Source organism: Dermochelys coriacea, chromosome 18 (genome assembly GCF_009764565.3).
Source record: "Dermochelys coriacea isolate rDerCor1 chromosome 18, rDerCor1.pri.v4, whole genome shotgun sequence".
In the NCBI taxonomy this organism is placed as follows: Eukaryota; Metazoa; Chordata; order Testudines; family Dermochelyidae; genus Dermochelys; species Dermochelys coriacea.
The window spans coordinates 8,828,608-8,836,757 of NC_050085.1; the positions used below are offsets into that span (position 1 = coordinate 8,828,608).

At 50.4% G+C, this 8,150-nt stretch overlaps 1 protein-coding gene across 2 annotated transcripts in view; it reads left to right on the forward strand.

The window, feature by feature from the left end:
- The window catches only part of VWA5B1 (von Willebrand factor A domain containing 5B1), a 66,913-nt gene that overhangs the window by 8,909 nt on the left and 49,854 nt on the right, over positions 1–8,150 (forward strand). The window lies entirely within an intron of this gene.

Genomic DNA, 8,150 nt, shown 5'->3' on the forward strand with positions numbered 1-8,150 from the left:
AGAAGGAAAAGGGGTTTGCCAGTAGCTGCGGTTTTATCCAGGACTGGAGGGGACCTTGCCATGTGGGGTTAGAAGAGACAGCAGCAGCATGGGGTTCCTCTGGGAATGGACCACAGAGCTCTGCTTACATATGTTCATCCCAACACATATCACATGGGATCAGCAATCCCTGCAGTCCAGTAACCTGCCTCCGAGGGTGCAGAGTTAGCCCAGTGGGTCTCAGTGTCTGGGTTAGCCTAGCCCGGGTGTGAGCAGCCCCACAGTAAAGCCCTGCCCAAGTGACTATGTTCTCCCAGTTTCTGCACTCAGCATGCATGTCTGGGGACAGAGCCCATGGCGCCTTGTGCTGAGATGCTCTAGGATTTTTTCCCAGACAGTTGTGTCAATTGCGGGGAACTTTACCCTTCGTGGGGGGAACTGTGGGAAGGCACCGGAGGACTCTCAAGCCAGATCAGCTAGCCAGGGGTTAAAGCACCTCCTAACCTGGGTAGAAGCTTTTTGTGTTTGGACTGTAGAGAGCTTTCGCCCGGGATAAAAACCAGGTAAGTGCTTGGTTTAACTCTGTTGTGAAGACATATCCTAACAGGGGCTTAAGGCTGATGAAGGCAGAAAAGTTCTGTAGTATTGCTGCTTAACTGAACATGGGGTAAAACTCAGTCACAGAATTAGTGTTTTTAATCATTAGTATAGTATTATAATATATTATAGTTAGTGTTATATTATTATAGTATTAATTCCATTACTTACAATAATTATCATAACAATTTAGTTATATGACAAACACCTTAGATTGCTAAATAAATATTCACTGTATCTGCATAGGTGGTCGGTTCCAGTGCGGACTCATGCAGAATGGGTAACAGCATGCACAAAGGGCTACTTAATGCAATTACTTGATTTGCATACACAGTGGTGGCACATTGACATGCAATGGAGCTGTGCAGGGGGTGTCCATTGGAACTGGGGGTACTCAGTGCTTCTGAAAATCAGCTTCCAGGTGCCTCAAGTCAGACACCTAACTCGGAGGCGTTCAAAAATCCAGTGGCCACTTTTAAAAATTGCAGCCCAAGGTCACACAGGGAGACACTATCAGCACTAGCGATGTAATCTATCCTAGCGCCCAGTTCCACGTGCCCTGTGTCTCCTCAGGCTGTCACAACGACAGGTTTCTGGGTTGTTGTTGTGATTGTTCATTACAGGTGAGACATGTTGACAGTTTTCTTGTAGTTCTTTTCTTTCCTGTGCAATTAGATGCAATGATTAGAGCCTTGTCTGTGTTACGCTGCAGGCTTCTCCTGTAATTCCGTTCTGAGTGCGGCAAGTGGAAAGATACGAACTTCCCATGCTGCTGCTCAGATGCCTGCCTGATTATTCTGTGTCTTAAGCTTGTCAAATTATCCGGCGGGTGTCTGACTCCAGAACCATTTTCCAATATGAATCCCACCTGCATGCCTGGGGGGACTGGAGGCGTGATCACACTGGGAACAGAGCAGCTAAGTATGGATGGTGCCATGGCAAAATTATGGCTACACAGGGCTTTCCATCCCCTGTATACATGACTCTAACAGAGGAGCCATTGAGTCGAGTGTCCTGGTAGATTACAGGCTAGACTTGCCGCTCCTGAGAGCATGACTTTGAGCACCTCTTTGCTTAAATGAATTAACATGGATACTTCAGCAGTAAATGGTAATTAATTTCCCTTCTTCATTTTGTTATGCAAATGGTTTGAATGCTCATTAGCTAGCAGGATTATGAGACAACTGCTCTGGAATTAACTGGCAGCTGAGGAGATCTGATGAGTTTATTGTAATTGGATAAGGGTGAAGGGAGTGGGGAGAAGGTATGGGACAGATGAAATATCTTCCCCAGCTGAGGCAGAGCAACTCTGACTGAGGGGGTGTCTATACTGCAACGTAAACCTGGGCTCTGTCTCAGGCTCAAGTCCTAACCCCCCTTCTGTCTACACACAAATCTCTTGGACTTGGGCTCAGACCCAGGGTCCTATGACCCCTCAAGGGTGGAAGGTTTGAGTCAAGTCAAGGTGGGATCCAGGTTTCAAGCCCTATTGTTTTGCAGTGTAGATACAGTCCCCCCTCTAGGCTCGGGTCCCTGGAGTCTGCCAAAAGTATCCCACAATTCAGTGGGCCGACTTCCTTTGTCCTCTCTGTCCCATGACTTGCCAGTCAACTCCAGGGAAATGGAAGCTCCCCACCCTTGCTCTAGTACAGCAGCTCGGCATTTAACCCTTCCATTTTATTCTGACCTCTGAGCTGCAAACACACCTTAGGAGATCCTTGGGCATTTGCAATGGATCCCGACCAGAAGTCCTTCACAAAGCGCACTGCACCCGTTGTCGCGGGAACACCGCCAGATTTCGGTTAGTCTCTGGAGTGAGGCCAGCAAAACAACTGATTTTAGTCAAAATACCAGGAATGACCGTTCATACCCCCAAAGAGCGAAGAAGCTGACAAGGCTGGAAATTTACTGGATCAGTGACCAGTGCAGGGAATGGAGTAACTGGCTGAAGACGAAGTACCTGAAAACCAGGGACCACAACTGCACCTCTGGCAGCTCGCTGACCCTGTGCCTGTTTTGTGATGAGTTTGACCAAATGCTGTGGACTGCGTCGAGCACCAAAGCCACTGGTGGGGCATGATCACCTGGTCAGTTGGGATGGCACCTGCGAGCCCCAGAAGTCAGCATGGAAATTGATGGGCGCCAGCAGCAGGTGTTGAATGAGGCAAATGAAGTGACTCTGCTGATGAAACTGATCCCAGAGGAGGCTTTGCCACAGGAGCAGCTGCAGCACATCCCGGGGCCATTCTCAGTGGAGCTTTGTCATACCTGCCCCCCCTCCCCCCCGAGAGGAACAGCCCGCCGCAGAACCGGCAGCCCAAATGGGAGAGAGCGAGAAACTGCCCCAGAGTCTGGTAAGTTTCTGGCTCCATTTTTGTGTTTACTAATATAGGAATGGGAGGGATTTCCCTTCTGTGAACCAATGCAAAAGACATTATACGCCCCGGGGTAGCAACGTGCATCCACTAATGTTGGATTGCATGCCAGTGCCCTGGCATCCTTCCCCTCCCGCCCCCACCGCTACATGGAATTCAAACTGGAGACCGGGAAATGCAAACAGTAAAACAAGCACATAGAAGTGATGTTTTCCTGGGAAGGTGCACATTTTTGCTAGTTCATTCTGGTTTGTTAAAATAAGAACCTTGTATTACCTCCCCTGTATGTACGCCGCTTGGCCCAACCCACGAGATGACGAGCCACCTGAAGAGAGGGAACTGAACAAGTGGCGAGGGGGATGGGCAGAGGTTCAAATGTAGTCCAGTTCTATAAAATGGAGTCCATGCAGTCCCTGGGTGACAAAACCATTCGTTCCAAATCTGCCTGCGGAGGGCGGGGGGGGGGTGGAATTCAGCCAAGTGGAAAGGGGATGGCAGAAGAGCTGTCTGTGTGTTTGCACGCAGTTCTATCAGGCTGCACTGGAGGTTGTGGGGAAGCACTAAACCATGTGGATACAAATGCAGCATCCTGTTGATTCCCCCGTGAATTCTGACCCAGTCCGGGATGCTGATAGCCGCAAACTTTTCCCAAAGCAGGACTCCAGAGAAGCAGTCCCATTTCATGGATGTATTTTTCAGGGTCGCCTTGGTAGCTCACTGGCCCACTCCACTCATAGCTGTGCAGTTCATTCACCCTGTGTGTGACTATTTCAGTGGCATCTGTGCTCAGTGTTCCACCATCAGCTTTGAAGAACATCTGACTTTGCCAGTCGGGCACCACAAGGACTGTTCTGTCCTCCAAAATATGTAATATCTGAAATGTTAGAGAAGCGCTGTCACCAATCTCCCCCAAATTCCATTTTTTTTTAAAAATTGTGGTTTCGAATTTCCCATTCTCTCAGCACTGCTTTCACTGCAATGAATCCGGCTGGGTGCTGGAAGCTTTTGTGGTCTGAGCAGCCCTCTGCCAAGGTAATGAAGTTCAGTCTCAAAAAGTATCATTTTCTGTTCTGGAAATTCCAAACTGATTTTTTTCTCTGCTCCTGCACAGAGCTATTCAGGACAATAACCGCGTGTGTCTTGTCTTATTCTAGGCTCCTTGTCATCTCCAGCTTGCAATATCTCCACAGCTCGCCCCCATGCAGAAGCCTGGCTCACTGGACCTTCGCGGATTGTTCCAAGAGGAAGCTTTTCCGGGATTAATTTATGGTTGGAGTTCTGGACAGAGAGAATTGTTTGAGCAGCTACTGTCTCTAATGGCTTCAAGGTTGCCAGCTACTGCTGTGCCTATACCATGGGCTGCATCCCCTCTGTGGTACCCTGCCCTGCACTCCAGGAGCAGCTTGGACAACTCCATGGCTAGGTGGCCCACGCAGTAGGGCCCTATGAGTGGCTGAATAGGGCAAATGTGCCCCATGCAGTCCTCACTGCTGAACCCCTCTCCTGTGGATGCTTCCCCCACTGCATGGCAAACAGGGAAAGGAGAATAGGAGGCTCTCGGGAGCTGCAGTAGCAGGTGGGGTTGTCTTGTACCTAGTTGCATTGTTTGCATGTGTTTATGCACTTTATTCTTGGTAACTTTTAAAGGTTTGGGTGTTGCTGTTGCTTTGGGGTGTTAAGGGCAACTGGCCTGCCCCGCAACGGTTTCATATTGTACTTGTCCAATAAATGTGTCAAAATAAAAGTTTTGATTTCATAAAGAAATCTTATTGCCACCACTGCAACCCAGCATGTAATGTGTATTTCAAATAATAAAGACAAACACATGATCAGGGACAACAGGGAAGTGGCATGCAAAACCCATGTCTCAATCCAGCTATGTACATCAATCCTTACATCGGTTATTTACATCAATCCATACTGTCCCCCCATCCCCTTTCATGAGTGGTCACGTCATTTAAGAATATAATGCATGACAATCAACCCCCCTGTAACAGGTGACACTCATCTCCTGAGTGCCTCCTAGTGGCTGGGAGAAGTACTGTGATCCTTTCCCCCACTCCTGACACCCCTTGTAGGTGGCTGACCTTGCTAGGCGGGTCTTCAGTGACTCAGTCCTCTGGCCAAGTCACACACTCAAAAATGAACCCCTTCCCAGCTATCGATGAGTCAACAAACTGGCTGCCTGCCCTCAGCAGGGTCTTCAGCCCCATGTCTGGGTCCTTTAAATCCAGCCGTTCATTCTGGCTTCTAACGCCTTGTCCCGCCCACTACTCCGGGTTCCAACCTTGGGACCCTATAAACAGCAGCAACGTATGGCGCCCTTCAGTTAGATGCTGCTGCATTCCCTGGACCTCTTCCCGCCTGCTCCCTTGACCTCCACCTGCTATCTTTGGGTTAGAGTTCTTAGGCACTCGCTCTCCCAGGTCCAATAACAGCCAGTTGCGTGTCTGTGGCCAGAGGGGAGCCCCCTTCTTTCCTTCCTCCCTCTGGTCTCAGCCAAGAACTGACCCCCGAAGGCCCTGCAGCTCCTTTTAGCTGAGCCTGCTGGGCTCTGATTGGCTGCTTCCATGCAGCCTTTCTAGGCAGACCTGGAGGGCCCACCTCCACTGCTCCTTCCTGGGATGGGGTGTAGTAGGAGCATTGCGCCTCCAGCGGGGAGCCAAGAAGGCTTGGTACACCCTGTCTCACCCCACAGCCTACACAAGCAATCAACACCCCCCCCACTCCCCGCCACAAGCACATTCATAAAGGTACTGTTCTCTCTCTTCCATTGGCCCATGCAAGTCCATAAGGTGGGAGCACAAAGCATCCCTGACTTCTGTTTCCTGGGTGCATCCAGCTGCAGCTGTGGCAGGTGCACTTTCTGGCTGAGTGTAATGGGTCAGTGGCCCCTCGCTGCCATAGGCCCATTCAGGGGGAAATGGTTCACCTCTGGCTTCACAAAGACTGTGACGAGCAAAACAAGCCACAGTGAGGCGGACAGCACTGGTGTGACCGGAATCCAAATGGTTCCGTAGACATCTCCAACGAGATTTCAGCCTGCCAAACTCATTCAACCACCATTCTCCATCTGCTGGGAGTGGAATTAAACCCTCTTTTGCCTCCGAGATCAGGGGCTGGTTTCAAAAGCCAACACAGAAGGGGGCACATGGGGTCCTCCAGAATAGCAGTGGGGACAGTGACGCTGTTTATGACAATGTCACGTGGCAGGAATCATGGCTCAGTGTGTCCATGAATGTAGACTCCCAATTGCCAAAATACCCCCAAACCCTGGCATCATGAACTTTTCCAGTGCAGCCAACCCTTACATTCATAAATCGCCCTCTGTTGTCCACGAGGGCTTGCATAACAATGGAGAAGCACCGTTTGTGGTTTCTGTACTTGTGCTCCTTGAGAAGGGAAAAGTATGGGCACTTGGATCCCATCAATGGCCCCGGCGCAGTCTGGAAACAAGCCAGCAATTACTTCAAGAGTATCTTTTATGCCTGCCATCTTGGAGTCAACCACACCCCTAACTGCCTCAGAAATCTCTGCCACCATTTTACCCACCATCGACTTTTCAAGCTCAAACTGGTTGGCAATGGACCTGTAGCAGCGTGGGATAGCCAGCTTCCAGATGGTGATAGCAACACCCTTCTGGACCAGCCAGGCCACCCTCATGTGAGTGTCTTTATGCTGGAGGGTTGGATCTGTTCACAGAGCTGCAGAAATACAGCTTTCTTCAGGCAATAGTTCTGGACCCACAGCTGGTCACTGCAGGTCTGCAGGATGATGTGATCCCATCAGCCTGTTCTTACGGCCCTGCTCCAGAAGCGCCGGTCTACATAGGGGGCGTGAATGGCTGTACCAAGTGACCAGCATCAGCAAGTTCAAGTCTGACATGTCTGCATCCTTCCGCTCCTGCTCCATCATTAGATCTGTCCGGTGGCTTCCGTGGGTCAGAAAACGCTGCCGAAATGCCCACCAGTGTCTCATGGAAGCTCTGCCTGCATCGTGAAATGGGAGTGAAAGCCCAAGCAAGAGAAGTGCTTGAAATAGCACCTTCTCCATGTTGCTGGCTCTGGCTGCCAGAAGTGCACAGACCAAAACGACGGCTCGGCAGGCTGTCTTGGCGGACAGCTCAAACTTCCTGTAACATGCACCGTTGGCAGTCAAGCTTTCCCACACTGTGCCACCCACAAAGAGTGATAGTGGTCACATTTTGGGAGGGTGCTAGGAAATCTGGGATACAATTGGTAGGACTCGGGTCTGCCTACTGCAGTGTAGGCCCCAGAACCCCGAGTTTGGGCCCACGTTAAAATATTCTTTACCTGGGGTTGGCAATCAGTTTATATGCTCAAGCCCTGGGGTCTCAAACCCAGCGTCTGCTGTCTCGAGTGCCATTAACCCTGGCCTTGCATTGAAATGTAGATCTACTCTCAGTGTCCTGTTTACCAAGACTTTCCTTGCAAAACTCCCTCTGAAGTCATTGGGAGTCCCATGCTTATTGGGCTGCCAGGATTGGGCTCTGCTCGGCTGAGGCTCCTTTAACTTTGTGAGGTTCTGAATGCCTCCTAGCATCCTCACCTGCAGAACAGCCTAGTGCACCAGGCACTGGATTTAGACTCAGGGGACCCTGGTTCAGTCCCCCCATTCAAACCTAGGCTTTTATGTGACCATGGGCAAGTCACTTACCCTACCCCCTGCCTGATTTCCCCATCTGCAGAATAGGAGTGATGCTTGCGTATGGAACAGGGTGCTGTGAAGAGAAGTGTGACAGGATCTGCTTTTACAGTGGCCCAACGGGGCACTACTCACCCTGTCCTGGAGTCTGGGACGCTTGGTTGTGGGTCCAGTGCAGTGGTGCTTTAGCTCTCTGGCCCCCTCAGTCCCACCCCTTTCAGGGTATTAAAGTCCAAAGACAAGGGAATCTGTCATGAATGGATTCAGCCACAACAAATCTTGCATCTTAGGAGGGGTTAGGCAAGATGACCCTTGCAGTCCCATTTAAGCCTATGGTTCTATGCATACAATGAACTCAAAAACATCTTCAGCAGGCCCCACCCTTCTGCTCAGGGCTTGTCTTCATGCAGCCCGTCCTTCTATTCAATTTTCCTAGGGCAGGTCATCCCATCCACAGGGGACTCATCCAGGCAGCAAGCTGTCTCCATCTCTTGGCTGACACCAGGCTTCCCTTGTGAATCCAAAGGTGTTATT